The 15,977-nt window shown below is 48.6% G+C and overlaps 1 protein-coding gene and 1 long non-coding RNA gene across 2 annotated transcripts in view; one reads left to right on the forward strand and one right to left on the reverse strand.

Moving 5' to 3' along the window:
* Positions 1 to 15,977, reverse strand: part of TRABD2A (TraB domain containing 2A) — a 253,727-nt gene that overhangs the window by 180,204 nt on the left and 57,546 nt on the right. The window lies entirely within an intron of this gene.
* LOC109297411 lies at positions 2,975 to 13,138 on the forward strand. Its single transcript, XR_002097307.1, has 3 exons — positions 2,975 to 2,985; positions 5,161 to 5,168; positions 13,008 to 13,138. It is a non-coding gene; the product is annotated as an uncharacterized LOC109297411 (long non-coding RNA).

The following is a 15,977-nucleotide window of genomic DNA, read 5'->3' on the forward strand; positions in this document are numbered from 1 at the left end:
ACACACACACACACACACACCCCCCCGGGAGCAGAATCAGCAGCTGGACGCAGGTAGGTGTATGGGGGGGCAGGTGTCGGAGGGCCAGGTCTTGGGGACTGTTTAGGTTTGTGTACATGCGCGTACATCCAAAAATATTTATAAAAACTTGGGATTCTATTATTGTTTAACATGAGTGATTAACACTGTGATTAAATCACAACTTTTTTTTTAATCTCACAATTAATTTTTAATCTTGCAATTGAAATTAATTAGTTTTTAAATCACTTAACAGCCCAAGATTAATAAATGGCTTAATATCTAGTTAGCAGCTGGTACCAAGTAGGTTGGTTCTGGGGCCAGTTTGTTCAATATCTTCACTAATGATCTGGAGGTCAGATGGAGTGCAACCTCCGCAAGTTTATGGATGACACCAAGCTGGAGTGAGTAGCATATACACTGGAGGTAGGGCTAGGATTCAGAGGGACCTTGACAAATTGGAGGATTAGGCCAAAAGAAATCTCATGAAATTCAATAAGGACAAGCATGAAGTCCTGCACTTAGGATGGAATAATCCCATGCACCGCTACAGGCTGGTGACTGCACACACACAGTCCCTCCCTCGCTGCTCTCCCTGCAACCCTGCCTATTGCATGGATGCACACACCCCCTGCCCCGCTTCTGGCTCCGGGTATCAGCGCGGGCCCCATGCTCCCCTATTCCGGCCATGCAGCTGGGAGCCATGTGGTACAGGAGTGGCCCTCAGGTAGGCAGGGAAGCACTGAAAGTGGTGGCAGGTGGGGAAGGGGGGGGAGGGGGGAGTGGCAGCTAGTGGGCATGCCAGAGCATAGTGACAGCTGGGCAGGAGCAGGGGGCCCATGCTGGTGTCTGTGGGGGGAGGGAAGGCAAGCAGGCCTTACTGCTGGGTCCTGCCACCAGCTTCCCCTGGGCAGCCAGGAGCACATAAATATTAATTTTCTAAATTTTTTAGGAGCCCTGTGGGTTGGACAGAATGGCCTGGTGGGCCGGATCCAGCCTCTGGGCCATATTTTGCCCGCCCCTGAGCTAGACTGTTCTCATTGGTGGTAGAAGGCAAAACCAGGAGCAGTTGTCTCAAGCTGCAGCAAGAGAAGTTGAGGTTAGATATTAGGAAAAATGTTCACTTTTAGCATAGTAAAACATTGGAACAGGCTACCCAAAGGGGTTGTAGAATCTCCATCTTTGGAGGTTTTTAAGCCCCAGGTAGATCAAGACTTGGCTGGGATGAAGTAGTTGGGAATGGTCATGCTTTGAGCAGAGGGTTGGACCAGATGACCTCCTGAGGTCCCTTCCAACCCTAATTTTCTATGATGACTAGTGTTATGAAGGGGCTTCCATATGAGGAGAAACTAAAGAAGCTAAACCTATTCAGTTTAGAAAATAATGCTTGGGGCAGGCATGATAAGAGTTTGCAAAATACTAAATGATAAAGAGAAAGTAGATAGTAAATAATAAATCCCTATCTCAATACTAAAACTAGGGGTCATAAAAAGAAATTAGTGGGTTGTAAGTTTAAAATTAACAAAAGGAAGTTTTTTCTCATAGCATGTAATTAGTGTGGAACTCACTGCCGCCAGATATTGTGAAGATACCAGTTTAGCCAGATTAAAAAAAGGGACTGGAAAAATTCTTGGAAGAATTAGGCATACAGCTTCTGAACCAGAAGTTCCTAAACCTAAAATGCCAAAAGCTGCAAGTGAAAGAAGAACAGAGGGGAAAAAAAAACGACTGGTCACACCCTGTTCACTCTTCCTTTCAGCATCCATTCTCTTGCCCTGTGTGACAGGGTACTACTAGGCAAGATGGGCCTAAGGTCTGACCCAGTTAATGGCAGTTATGTTCTTAAACTCTATCCATAGCTCATGGCCACTTGTGTCTCCCAGTCTATGCATCCCATGAGTAGTGTAACCTGTGGGAGGGGTGTGGGAGAGGGGGAAGGCAAGGGCAGCATCCCCAGGCGTCACCTTTGTGGGGGGGTACACAAAACTAGCCACTTCCACTAGGGAGTGCACCGATAAAAGATTTTTTTGGGCCAATACCAAATATTAACAAGCCATATGGGCCGATACCGATCCAATTGTTGATATGCAGCCTGGCAGCGTGGAGAGCAGCATCCAGCTGTTAAGTCTGATGGGGTACTGGGGGAAGGGGTGGGGACAGGGAATGGGCATGGGGGGGCAGATCAAGGCCCCCACAGTGAGGGAGCAGGGGAGCTGGGGCAGGGGCAGGCAGGGGGTAAGCAGCTTCTGCCATTGTGCACACCCCAGGGGATGCATAGGGGGCATGTGATCCCTGGATAGGTGCGCGGGACGAGGGTGGGCTGCCGCTGTGGGCTGGGAGCAGCACCAAGCTCTTTCTGTTATGGGGGTTGGGCTGGGGCTATGCTCAGTGCAGGTGGCAGTGGCACTGGGAGCGGGGCTACAGGGAGGGCTGTAGCTACCCCAGAATTTGCTGTAACCCCCTCCCAGTACCACCGCCTGCCCTGAATGCAGACCCATCCCAACCCCCACACCAGGAAGAGCCTCATGCCACCTCCAGACCCAGCCCACAGTGGCACCCCACCCTTGCCCTCCTCACAGATCCCTGGGCCACACCCAGCCCCCAAATGCCTCCCCCAGGGGTGCATGCAGCAGTGGGAGCTTCCTCTCCACTGTGGCCACTGAATGAGCCCCTCACAGCTCTGCCCCACGCTCCGCCCTGGATGAATAGTGCCCGTCCCAGCCACAGCTCCCCTCCTCCCTCACCATGGGGGCCTCAGTTTGCCCCAACATGTCCCTTCCCTCCCCCTGCTTCTTCCCCACCAACAGACTTACCAACCGGATGCTGCTCTCCAAGTTGCTGGGCTGGCTGTGTGCATGCAGCCAAAAAAGCCAATTGCCAATAATGTCAATTTTCCTTTTATTGGTGCCGATACAATATGGACTGATGTACTGGTGCACCTGTAACTTCCACAGTAGTGACAGTGTGGTGAGTCATAATTGGCATAGCAGGATCCAGAGCTGACCCTTGTGTCAGCAGCTGCCCTGGTATACACCTCTGTATCTCAGCCCTTCCTTTCCCACTCACCACCCCTCCATCCTGTGTGCCATGGGCATGCAATTTGAGTATGGCTTGAGCATCTTTTCTTCACTGGAGTCATGTGTTAGCATTTTATTATTGTTTTTTTCTTCTGAGACAATACTGAAGACTTCTCATGGATCACAATTTAGATGTGGTAGAGCAATGTGTAAGCTACCAGTGACCTCGAGAGAAATGCCATCTGGAGTTTTGTACTCCTGGTAGGGTTACCCATGATGGCAAGGTTGTGAGCGAGGTTTCTAGACTCATACCAATTCAAAAATGAAAACAGGAGTCTTCAACAGGAGAGCAGGTAGATGAACCAAAAATACTTCACAATGGCTGCAAAAGTAGATGAAGGCTGCAGCAGAAGGCAACCTCTGGTTTTCTAGGGTTTCTTTGTCCTTGGATTAAGTTTTTCTTCCTCTGAAATATCATATGGTTGCTGCTGTGCAACAGCATCCCCACGTTAAAAGACATGTGCAGTCATCTTTCTTCAATAGCAAATCCTACAGCAATGGGAGAGTGCAAACAGGGGCTAGTGCTAGTGATTACTGGAAGCACCTACTTGGAACTAACACAAGTGTGCAATTTGGCAGCTGTAAACATAGAATCATAGAAGTAGGGTCGGAAGGGACCTTGTAGATCTTCAAGTCTGACCCCCTGCCTGGGCAAGAGAAAAACTGGGCTCAAATGACTCCAGCCAGGTAGGCATCAAGCCTCCTCTTAAAGACCCCCAGGGTAGGAGCCAGCACCACTTCCCTTGGAAGTTGGTTCCAGATCCTAGCCACCCTAACTGTGAAGTAGTTATTACAGATATCTAATCTAAACCTACTCTTCAACAACTTATGGCCATTATTCCTTGTTATGCCAGGGGGCGCTAAGGGAAACAAGGTCTCTCCCAAACCCTTCTGGTCCCCCCTAGTGAGTTTATAGACAGTCACTAGGTCCCCCCTCAGCCTTCTCTTGTGAAGGTTGAACAGGTTCAGGTCCCGCAGTCTCTTATTGTAGGGGTCTGCCCTGTTGTCCCCGGATCATGCGGGTGGCCCTCCTCTGGACCCTCTCAATGTTGTCCACATCCCTCCTGAAGTGGGGTGCACAGAACTGGACACAGTACTCCAGCTGTGGCCTGACCAGTGTCGCGTAGAAGGGGAGGATCACCTCCTTGGCCCTACTTGAGCTGCACCTGTGGATGCACGACAAGGTCCGGTTAGCCCTGCCAACCGTGACCTCGCATTGTCGGCCCATGTTCATCTTGGAGTCAATAATGACTCCAAGATCCCTTTCTGCCTCCGTGCTCTCAAGAAGGGAATTTCCCATCTTATAAGGGTGCTGCTGGTTACTACTGCCCAAGTGCAGCACCCTGCACTTGTCAGTATTGACTAAGCAAGTTTCTTTAGGACCCATTCTGCTCACTCTGTATGGGGAGGGGTTAGAAAGTGTCATTTCACCTGACTAGAAAATTGTCTAGTAGGATCATTCTACCTGCAGTCCAAATCAAATAATGAATTTGCAACTTGGAATGTCCACACCCTGATGGACAACCCTAGACCAGGGACAGGCAAAATAGGGCCCATGGGCCCAATGCAGCCTGCCAGGCACTTTCATCTGGCCCATGGCACCCACCAACAAAATTGTACCCCCCACCCAGCCCTTCTGCCCATGAGGGTGGGAGTGATGCGCCAACATACACACATGCCCCCAGCATACCCTATTGCACCTTGTTTCCATCCTTGTGGGTGGAAGGGCCCGGCCTGGCCAGCACGCAGCTTCCAGGTGGGGCTGCCACCAGGGGACCTGCTCAGCTTCCCCAGCATCTCACTTGCTCCAGGAAGCAGGTAGGGAAGGAGTGGGGGCAAGGGCGTGGGCAGAGGGGGAACACAGACAGTAGGGCTGGGGCTCGTGGCAACTTGGAGCCTACGCCCAGGGTGACAGTAGCAGTGTGGAGCTTGGGTGGGTAGGGTGTGGATATGAGGGAGGGTTAGGGGGTGGGGGCTGTGGAGATTCTCTCCCCATCTCCCTCCATTGGGCACAGCCCTGGTAGACAGCTGTGGCAGCAGCAGCAGGCAGGGTGGTCATGCCTAGCGCAGGCGGTGCCTGGCGGTACATAGCCCTGGCCAGCACAGCACATCATGGCAAAGGGCACAGCCTGGGTGGCCTGCCTTTATGGCCAGAGCTCCCAGCTGCATACGCACAGCCCCCACACTCGCACACAATTGGAGGGAAATTCCACATACTGGAGCCAGCTGCCTTCGCCACTCCCTGCCTTGCAGGTCCTGAGACTCTGCTGGAAGTGGAGGGGAGCCCCAGCCCCTGCTTCCCCGCAGAGTCCCAGGACTTGTGTAACAGGGAGCGGGGAAGGCAGCTGGCTCCAGCACATGAAGCTTCCCTCTAGTGGTGGGTGAGTGTGGGGGCTGTGTGCATGTGGCAGGGAGCACTGGTGATAGAGATGGCCTAGCTGGGCTGCACCCCTCACCACAATGTGCAGCATGAGCATCCCGGCCTGCTGCTGCACCATGGGGGGAGTGGAGGGGAGTCCCCACATCCCCTCTCACCCCACAAATGCCACACACCCACACCCTGCCCCCACATATACACACCCCCAACATACACAGCCACACCCCCTCACAAAACACCTCCCACACTCCAGCACTCACCCCACCATATACACCCCCCCACATAATATACAAGACTAAGGATGTATTTTTTAGTTATTATGCAATCACCTCTATATACAGTATACAAGCACAAATCATGACAAAAATATTTTTTGTAATAACATTAAAATGTTATAGTAGCTGTTCAACTTTTAGTTTATGATCTGGGTTTTTGTCTGGTTTCAAAATGGCAACCCCTCTCCCAAAAGCAGTGTTTCTGAGAGCCAATGGGAGGGACTTCTGGTGGCAAAGGTCAGGGGTTAGGGATAGGACATCTAGTCCCAAGATGGCAACCAGGGGGCAGGGTAACTGTCAAGGGGTGGGGCTACCCATACAGCCCTTGAAAGCTCAAACCTTGTTAAGTGGCCCTCCACCTGCAATTATTGCCCGCCTCTGCCCTAGAGGCTGCAGGTGGCTGCTACGCCTCCGATTCCAACTCCAACCTCAGATCAGGGCTAGAGACAGAGCCACAGCAGCCACCTGTTCCCTCACCTTGTACCTGAATCCATGATGAAAGGCTCCTCTGCCCTAAACCGGATAGAAAAAAAACCTTGGATTCAAGTAAATTGGTGAGTGACCTTTATTAACTAAATGTATGATATTTATCAAAAAGTGGTATCAAGTTTGTCCAACATTTTCAATAAAATCCATTAACTAATTAAATACCTCCCTTTAATTTTGTATAGACTTCACATCTGACTCCTCAAAGCTCAGTATCTGGCTAACCAACCTACAAATAGGAGTTTACTTCCTCTCTTACCCAATACCCAGCCTTCCGGAAGTTGTATGGGGTTTGTATACACCCCACAGAAAATACTAGTTTTCTGACAGTTAAGCTGACTTAACTTTAGGTCAACTTAATTGTCACAGTATAGAAGCATGTATGGAGCAGAGACTATACAAATGTGGCACAAGATAAATACACCTCAGAGGTGTATTATCTTGAGTCATGTTAGTTAAGTCAACTGATCTCACAAGATCAGTGCTGATCTTGACTGATCTGTACATATGTATGCTTTGATGTGGCTTAACTTAAGTTGCCTTAGTTATGTTGACTTATTTTAAGTTGACTTAGTAAATGTGTACATACCCATGGTGTTCCAAAATTTGTTAAAGCTGAACATTAATAATATATTCACAGAACTCCTTAGCCAATTCTTTTAACACCCTTGAATGTTATCCACTTTTCTTCATTAGAATATTTGTTATTTAAATTACCCCCTGTCCCCCAACGAATATTTGTGGAATAGAAATGTTTAAACTGTCACTGAGATACAAATGCATCATCCTGCTTCTTTCCAAATACCAGATATATTTGTTGAGTCATCACACCTTTTCTATTTCAGGAGCAACAAGTTTTCAGTCCTTGCCTCATATATCAGAGCTAGATCATTGTAAGATTTCATTAGATCCCCATACATTTATAGAGTTCCTGATTGTACCAAGCCCTGCTGGCCACGGATTCTTCACTGACATCTTTCACCTTTTTCAATTGTCTGCATTTCTTAACAGTTAATCTATTTTTATTATTACTGGCTTCCTCATTTTTTCCCCCGCGTGTGTGCGCATTTTATTGCCACTTCTAAACTCCTCTGTTAACCAGGACTTTTTTCTTTTTTAAACTGAAGTAGCTGTCTTTAGGAATGCAGAATTGTGGTTTTACGAGAATCTATTAAAGCATTCTTGCACAATTACCAGTTTTTATTCACATTTCACATTATGTCTGAATAATATGTTTCCTCCCTCTTAATTTTCCCTCTAATTGTTTTTAGCTTTAAGAAATTAGCCTTCTTAGTGCACCAAACATACAGGTTATAGATTGGATCTATACTCTATATACAATAACTGAGTTTTGTGTATGTATAACAAGTGAGTGTCCTGGGGCCGGTCTAGTCTTTGGCCTACCCACTTGTCTTAGGGCCAAGTGCCTGCCTACCTCACCTTTGATGAAACCAATGTAAAGTTGTTAACAAGGTGGAAGGCTACCCATTTAAGGGCCTATACATGGCTCCAAACCTTCTCTTATACTGTGTCCAATGCCTCGCAGATGGCATCCATGGTCTAACACCCAGCCTACGACATACCCCACACCAGGGCCTCCCTCCAGTGTCCCCACACTGGGACCCACACTCCAGTGCCCTCACATCAGGACTCCTGATCCCCGTGCCCTTACATTGGGTGCACAAATCGCACCTACTTGGGGCTCCCAGTCCCTCCCTTTGTCACGGGCTGCCCTGCTCACTCCGGACCCCCTTGGATCCCTTACATCCCACACTGGGCTGTCATCCCCTTTCCTGACACTGGGCCTGAATCCCCTTGTCCCTGGAGCCTCATACCCAGTTCCTTCTTGGGGCTCAGGATCCCCGCCCCCCAGGACCCTCACACCCAGCTCCCCTTGTGAACCTCAGGCCTCACCGTGAACCTGGGCTCTGTCTCAGGTCCCTTCACACTACCTAGACCTCACCTCAGGCTCTACACAGCAAACCTAGGTCCTTGCTTTGTCTTCAGGGTGTGCTCTCCTAGCCTTTCCCCTTCACGGGGTAACTTGCAAGGCAGCAGGGGCTGAGGCTTTCTGGTGCCCCTACTCACCCTTCACTGGCGAGGCACAGGTATGGCATTTCCTGGGGACTGCCCTGCCACCGGCAGCCCCACCACACCATCCAGCCCCAGCAGGGTGTACTTTTAGGTCATGCCTCAGGACCAGGAGCCTCCACCTTGCCCATATCTCCTGCCCTGTACCTCCAAGATGTTACATGAGCAGCTGCTCCAGCCAGGTGATGCTCTCTCTCCAGCTGCTTGCAGCAAACTGCTGACTCCACTGCATCCAATTATCATCTATAATTTTTAAGACTTCAAGGGCTGGTCTACAAGGATCACCGTAAACCCTCCAGAAAACCACCTCTGGATTTAAATGCTCTGTGGCGGTGCAATGTCTGTTTCTACAAAATTCAAGATGGATATCTAAGTTTTTGCCCACCCTGTTCCCTTGTCTGATTTGACATCTATGATGACCACACAGGAATCCTATCTTGTGACTTGTCATAGAAGTCATAGAAATTAAGGGCTCGAAGGGACCTTGACAGATCATCGAGTCCAACTTCCCTGCTCTGGGCAGGAATACTCCTGAGATCAAATGATCCCAGCAAGGTGTCTGTCCAGTCTCCTCTTCAAGACTTCCAAGGCTGAGGACTGCACCACCTCCTTGGGAAGTGTATTCCAGATTCTGGTCATCCTTACCATAAAGTAGTTCTTACTTGCATCCAACCTGAAACCATCCTTTAACAGTTTATAGCCATTGCTCCTTGTCCTCCCCTGGGGCACCCTAGTGAACAGCTTTTCCCAGCTCCCAATATTCACCCATTACATAGATGACAACCAAATCCCCCCTCAGTCTTCTCTTCCCCAGGCTGAACAGTCCCAGATCCTTTAGGTCTTGCCTAACAAGGTTTGTCCTCTAGGCCCTTAATCATTCTTGCGGCCCTTCTCTGAACCCTTTCAAAATTCTCCATGTCTTTTTTGAAGTTCCCAGAACTGGACACTGTTCCAGCTGGGGTCTCACCAATGCCAAGTAGAGAGGAAGTATCACTTCCTTAGCCCTTGCTCATAACACATCAGCTAATGCATCCCAGTATGCTATTAGCTCTTTTGATCCACCAGTAGTCACATTCATCCTGTGATCAAGCATAACCCCAAAGGTCCCTTTCAGCTATTGTGCTGGCCAGCATACATCTCCTTCTAACCCATGTTCATGTCACTGGTTACTTCTCCCCAAATGAAGCACTCTGCATTTATCTTTATAGAAATGTATGCAGTTCTGCTCTGCCCATCTTTCTGCTTGTCCAGGTGCACTTGGATTCACATTCTATCCCCTAGTATGACTGCTTTTCCCTATAATTTAGTATCATTCGCAAACTTGGCCAGCATGCTTTCCGCATCCTCATCTAAAGCATTGATAAAGATGTTGAACAGCATAGGGCCAAGAACTGAACCCTGTGTGACACCACTGGCCGCCCCACCAAGACGATACATACCCATCCACTAACATTCTCTGGCTATAACCCTTTAGCCATTTCCCAACCCACCTGACTGTGGACTCTGCCAGCTCACAATCCCCCAGTTGTTTGTTTGTTTTGTTTTTTTAAGAGCATCATGGGAGACTATATCAAAGGCCTTGGATTTTAAAAAGTATATGACATCAACAGCACCTTCCACATCCAAGTGGTTTGTTACTTGATCATAGGAAACAAAGTTGGCCAGACACAACCTGCCTGAAACAAGACCATGTTGGCTATCCTTCAGCATCATGCCTTCCACCAGTCTCTCACAAATGGACTTGATAGCTTTTTCCAAATCTTACCCGCTATTGAGGTCAAACAGACCAACCTATAGTTTCTCGGATCCTCCCTCCTCCCCTTCTTAAAGATTGGCACCACCCTGGCCCTTTTCCAGTCTTCTGGGACCTCTCGCGAGTACCACAAGTCTATAAATACCTTCTCCAATGGTCCCACAATGCTGAGGGAATTCTCTGGAGTCAAACTCAGGGGTAGTCCATCCTGTCAACTTGAAGACATTTAGACTCTTTAAGTGCTCCCTTACCGGTTTGACACTGACCATTGGTTGGTAATCGTGCCCTGCCCCCGGGATCTTTCCAGTATCCAACCTAGTGGGTGACCAACATTTGCTTGCAGGAACACTGACACAAAGTATTCATGACAGGGTTCAACTTTCTCCTGACTGTCTTTTAATCAGCTGAGCTTTCCCATTCTGTAAGGGCCCCATGTTTCCCTTGGTCTTCCTCTTGCTCCCTATATACCTAAAGGACTTCCGATTGTCCTTTATTTTGGTCACCAGCCTCATCTTGGTCACCGCCCTTGCCTTCCTTATTCTCTCCCTACAAATACAGGCTATACTTGTGTATTCCTCCTTGGTGACTACCCTTGTTTCCACTGTCCATAAGCCTCCTTTTTCTTTAAGCACTACTCAACTTCTCTGGTAACCTGAGAGCTTCCTGGCCCCTTACCACCTTTCCTGCACACGGGAATGGACCTTTTCTGCACTCCGAGGATCACTCCTTTGAGGAATGACCACTCTTCCTGAACCCTTCCCCTCCAATCCCTCTTCCCACAGGAGCTCTCCCACTGTTTTCCTAAGCTCCTTGAAGTCAGCCTTCCTGAAGTCAAGCACCTCTGCTCTGCTGGCCGACTTCCCTGCCCTACAACAGGTAGTGATCATGAGATGATGGAATTCACTATCTCCCACATTACCTTCAGTCCTCAGATCTCCCACCAGGTTGTCCCCTTTGGCTAGAACCAAATCCAACAAAGCCTTCCCCCTAGTTGGCCCGTTCACCTCCTATACTACATAAAGTTCTTCCAAGCAGGTGAAAAACCTATGTACGTGACTGGTCAGTTCTGGCCAAGTGCTCCTCTCCCAGCAGATATCAGGGTAATTGAGGCCACCCATGACAATCATATCCCATGAACATGCCGCCTCCATCAGTTCTCTGGAAAATTCCAGATCCAGCTCCTCCTCCTGGTGTGGCCGTCTGTACTAGATGCCTACCATCAAGTCCCCTTCTCCTCATCTCCCTGTATCTTGACCCACAGGTCCTTGAGCCTCCCTTCTCTTGAACCAATTTAGATCTCCGAGGAGGCATATAAAACTCTTTTACATGGAGAGCTACACCTCCTCCCTTCTTCCCTACCTGATCCATAGTGCTACAGGCTGCACAGAAGGCATCCAGTCCTGTCATGCATGGTGTCCCAGCAGGTGCCCATTATTCCAACAAGATCATGTTCCCTATTTGCTGGCAGGAGTGCCAGTTCCTCCTGCTTATTCCCCATACTCCTAGCATTTGTGTATAGACACTTAAGTCCCCATTGATAACCCCCAGTTCCCTACCACCCCAATGTCCTTCCAGCCTCTCGACACCTCTCTGACTGCCCTCTCTAACATCCTTCCTGCTTGGCTGTCCCCTGAATTCGTTAGCCAGACTTGGCCCATAGACTCCCCAGGTTCTGATCTTCTGACTTATCAATAATTAAATTCTAAGGGGTGTCAAATTCACCTGGCCTCATAGGCCAGATGAGTAGCATAGGGACTGTCCACAGGCTAGATAGGGCCCACAGATTCTTCCTGTCCAGCATGCTAGATCCACTGTACACAGTGCCAGTCCAGGATTTGTAATGTATGTGGTGCCTGGTCCTGGACACAACTGCTCTAAAGCAAGTAATAGCAACTTTTATGAAGTAACACCATCTCTTCTGCCAGACATCCTTCCTTGAAGAGCATGTACTTACAGTGATTTTTTAACAACATTCCAATCATGTTACTTACCCCAACAGGGTTCAGTGATAACATCAGATTTCTGCTTGTAAATGGGCATTTCTAATTTGCCTGCTATATTTCCCAGTCTACCTATACAGGGAAGTTAACAATTTCTTTCTGGCTTTGGGGTAAAGACCAGTGGTAGGAACGGAGAGGAGGCAGGTATTGCTCAGCTGTCAGAGAACTAAACACATGCTTTATTAGTGTACATCAAATTAAAATGGCAGATACCTAGAATTAATTGCTTCAGCACAGCATCAATGATAAAATCCTGCCCCTGCTGAATCCAAGGAATTTCCCACTGACTTGAATGGGGCCAGGATTCCAATGCAAGTCTCCAAAGCCACACTGGGATTTCACCTGGCCCTTCTCTACTTAATTCCCTTCCCCACCCCCATGGAAACAATCTTTAAGCTCTACATGCAGATGTTTTGCTGGAGTATATGTGAAGGTCAAGATCAGGTCTGATACCACAATCAGTACCAGTTCTGACTGTATTAAAAAGCTGAAGGACTGAAGACTTCCCCCACCCCTGTCAGTGGCACATCTGTACAGGATTGTCTTTCTGATCATTCCCAGCGTTCTTCATATAAACAGTAGTGGGGGGATGGAGAGGGAAGGCAAACATTATCTGCCTTCATATACAGTGCAAACATGAGTAGTTTCTTTGTCCCTGTACTAAGGAACATGAGCAAGGAGCCTGCTAGAATACCCGTTTGATGGTAGCACTTCTGTTCCACATGCTTTAGCAACAAGCTGCTTTCTATAGGCCACCCATTATCACTTGTAACAAATTCATAACAGGCTCCTGAACCTGCTCCTTTGCTCAGCCAAACAAAAGCTACCTTGAAACAGTTTCTTAGAATGAACTGGGAACACCCTGAAGGAAGTTGGTTTCCTCTCTCCAGTGGGTGCCATCTGAGAGGAGATGCATGGATTTTCAACGAGGGGACCATCCTGCACGTGTCAGCCTGGGCCACGGCGGTGCGCGCGAACTTCAAGAACAACCAGGAGATAGGCTGCTTCACCAAGCTCACCAAGGCCTACTGCCTGACGGCATGGGTGGCACCGAGAGCTTCTACAGGTCTGTGCCACACCTGCCCTGTGCGCTTGGGCCGGGGCAGCGACCCCCGGCTCCCACTGGGCCCACAGCTGAGGCAGCCTCTGCTGTCGCCTGTGCACAGGGCGCAGCCAGGCCCGGGGCTGCCCCCCAGCCCCTGTGCAGGGAGCACCCCTCACCCCCACCATTTCTGCACTGGCCCTCGCACCCCTTGTGACTGCAGGTGGAGAGTGGGGGCCGAGCCCGCCTCCTGGCCTGCCCACTTTCAGGCTGGCCGGAAGACTGTGGCATCCCAGCAGCTCAGGGCACGTGCCTAAAGGGGCAGCTGCAGGGGTGGCAGGTGTGAGACCTGGCAGGAGGTGCCGCTGTTGATATTGGGGCTCAGACTTCATCTCTTTTGCTATTGTGGGTGGCAGGTGGGAAGGGGAGTGCTCTTGGCTTTGCACTTGGTGGTGGCAATCGAGCTGTGCCCAGGTTCTGATGAACAAGGGAAGTGGTGCTGGCTCCTACCCTGGGGGTCTTTAAGACTAGGCTAGACAATCACCTTGCTAGGGTCGTTTGACCCAGTACTCTTTCCTGCCATGGCAGGGAGTCGGACTTGATGATCTGCTCAGGTCCCTTCTGACCCTACTAACTATGTAACTCTAAGCTATCTCAAAAGGGTGAAATGACATGCTACTCCCATCCAAACTCAGGTCTGTCTCTGGAGCTATTCCAAAATAGTTTTCCCATGTCCCACAAACCCTTTAAGCTCTGAAACCTCACCCTAGATGACACCAAAGATGGACAATGTTTCAGCTCTGACCTCAGCAAGAAGAGAATTGCTACCGGATGAGTCTTGGCAAGGGTCAAGATAAGAGGATTGAATGGTGGCAAAGATTTCTGCTTTAGCCAGTCACATTTGACACAGAACTCCTGCTACTGGCCAAACAATTGTATATTTTACCTGTTTTTTCCAAAGAGTGCCAAAAAATGAACAGAGAAAAATAGTTAACTGTATTAGTCAGCTGTCAGCTAGAAGGCAGGGCAGGGTAGCCCCTTAAAGACACATTGGCTACCTACAATAATAAAGAAAAAAGAAAATCAGGCTTGTAAATCAGACCTAAGAGCTCACTAGTTGGGAGCCCTCAGAAAACAAACAGGTTAACAGAAGCATGCATAAAAGCCGCACTTTTTAAATGTGTTTTTCACTGGAATGTTCCCTTAATGCCTTTAGCAGATGCCTTATATAAGCCGAAGCTGAAGTAGTACTTTTTCAGCCAAGAATTAATTCAAGTTCTGGCCAATTGTAGCAATCCTAATCCTGTTAGAACAGTGTAAAGAGATTCCAAGGAATTTACAAGGCTAGCTATCTAAATCTTCCCTAACACAGTTATGAGACAGCACTGTGATTACAATAAATTGCAAACCTAAACATTGTTATACACTTGGTTTTAATTGACAGGATTGGTTTTAAGTGCCACAGATCCCCTCATAAACTTCTTGCTGGTTTCAAGTCATCTTGTCAGCTGATCCCCAACTACTTGTCTGTTCACATTTGACCTCTGTACACTTAATAGCATTAAGCCTCATGAGGGTGGGGAGAGAGGGGGATCACTCCAGGTTCTGGAGGTCTGACTGGGATACCATCTGTCTGACAGGTTTCTATCAGCTGACTCCACTCCTCCTCAGATTTTAAGTGCTGCCTCATGCTCCCAGGAGGTAAGCTAGGAGCTTACCTTCAGTATGTGAGGCCTCAAAATTTAATCTCTACTGCCCTGTGGTGCTGAAGTCAGCTGCAGCTCCTTGCCCTTGTGCCATCTTATCCACCAGCACAGTGATCTCTTGCCATTCAACTCAGAATACATCAAGGCATGAAATCAGCCAAGATGCTTTTACCCTAAGCATATAATGCTTGTGGACAGAAGCCCAGGGGGTACAGTGGAGATGTACACTGAGCATAGGCCCCACGTGTAATGTATAAAATTGCACTGAGCATCATTTTGAGGGTCTATCTGCTGACCATGCTAGTCCTGGTTCAAACTGTTCCCCGAGACAACAGGGCTGGAATGCTGGAAGTCAGAGTCTGATGGGGAGAGGAAGAGAGGATCTCCCACTGTTCTTGTAACACCCTCTGGTGCCCACATGAAACGTATGTAGAAGCGGCAGAATCTGCCAGAGGAAAGGTGATTATATCACAACTTCTTTAGGTATATTTATGCTACCACTGTGCTACATCCAGGAGCTCTACTGTGAATCACCATCTGATGCCGTAGATAGCCAAGCTCAAGCAATGTCCCATTCCCTTAACCTACCTACAAAGAACCCGACTTGTGCCATCCCTGCCAGGATTCAAAAGCATCTCTTATATAAAACTGCCCCAAACTACCAGATGGTACATCTACCACTTGGTCAAGGCATGAAACATCCTGCCCGCGTCTATGGAACAGCTTGGGCCATCGATATTCCCAGAAGCATACCTGCAATATCCTGGCCTGAGATTACCATCACAACCCTCAAACAGTATTGCCTTTCAAGCAGTACAAATGGACAGCCTGAACTTTAGGTAAGTGGAATTGATGCTGGGGAGGAAGAGTCAGGGCAAGTGAAAAAGCTATTAAAGACCCTGCATTATGTGCATTCTATGCAACTACCTCAGCCTCTGCTACAGGGCTCTGCCCTAATGTTGTTGGATACTCAAACAGCTATAGCCTAGTGTACCACTGTGAACAGTCTGGATGCTTCAGCCGGGCTGGTAGAATTTAGGCTCAGTCACACTGAACTATACCGTTATGATCTGCATGCCCAAGTCTCTTCACATAATAAAGGAAGTTCTTTCTGCAAAAACTAACCTCTCTAGAAACAGCATCTAGCCCTTT

This window comes from Gavialis gangeticus, unplaced genomic scaffold, assembly GCF_001723915.1.
Source record: "Gavialis gangeticus isolate Ggan-Ray unplaced genomic scaffold, GavGan_comp1, whole genome shotgun sequence".
NCBI lineage: Eukaryota > Metazoa > Chordata > Crocodylia > Gavialidae > Gavialis > Gavialis gangeticus.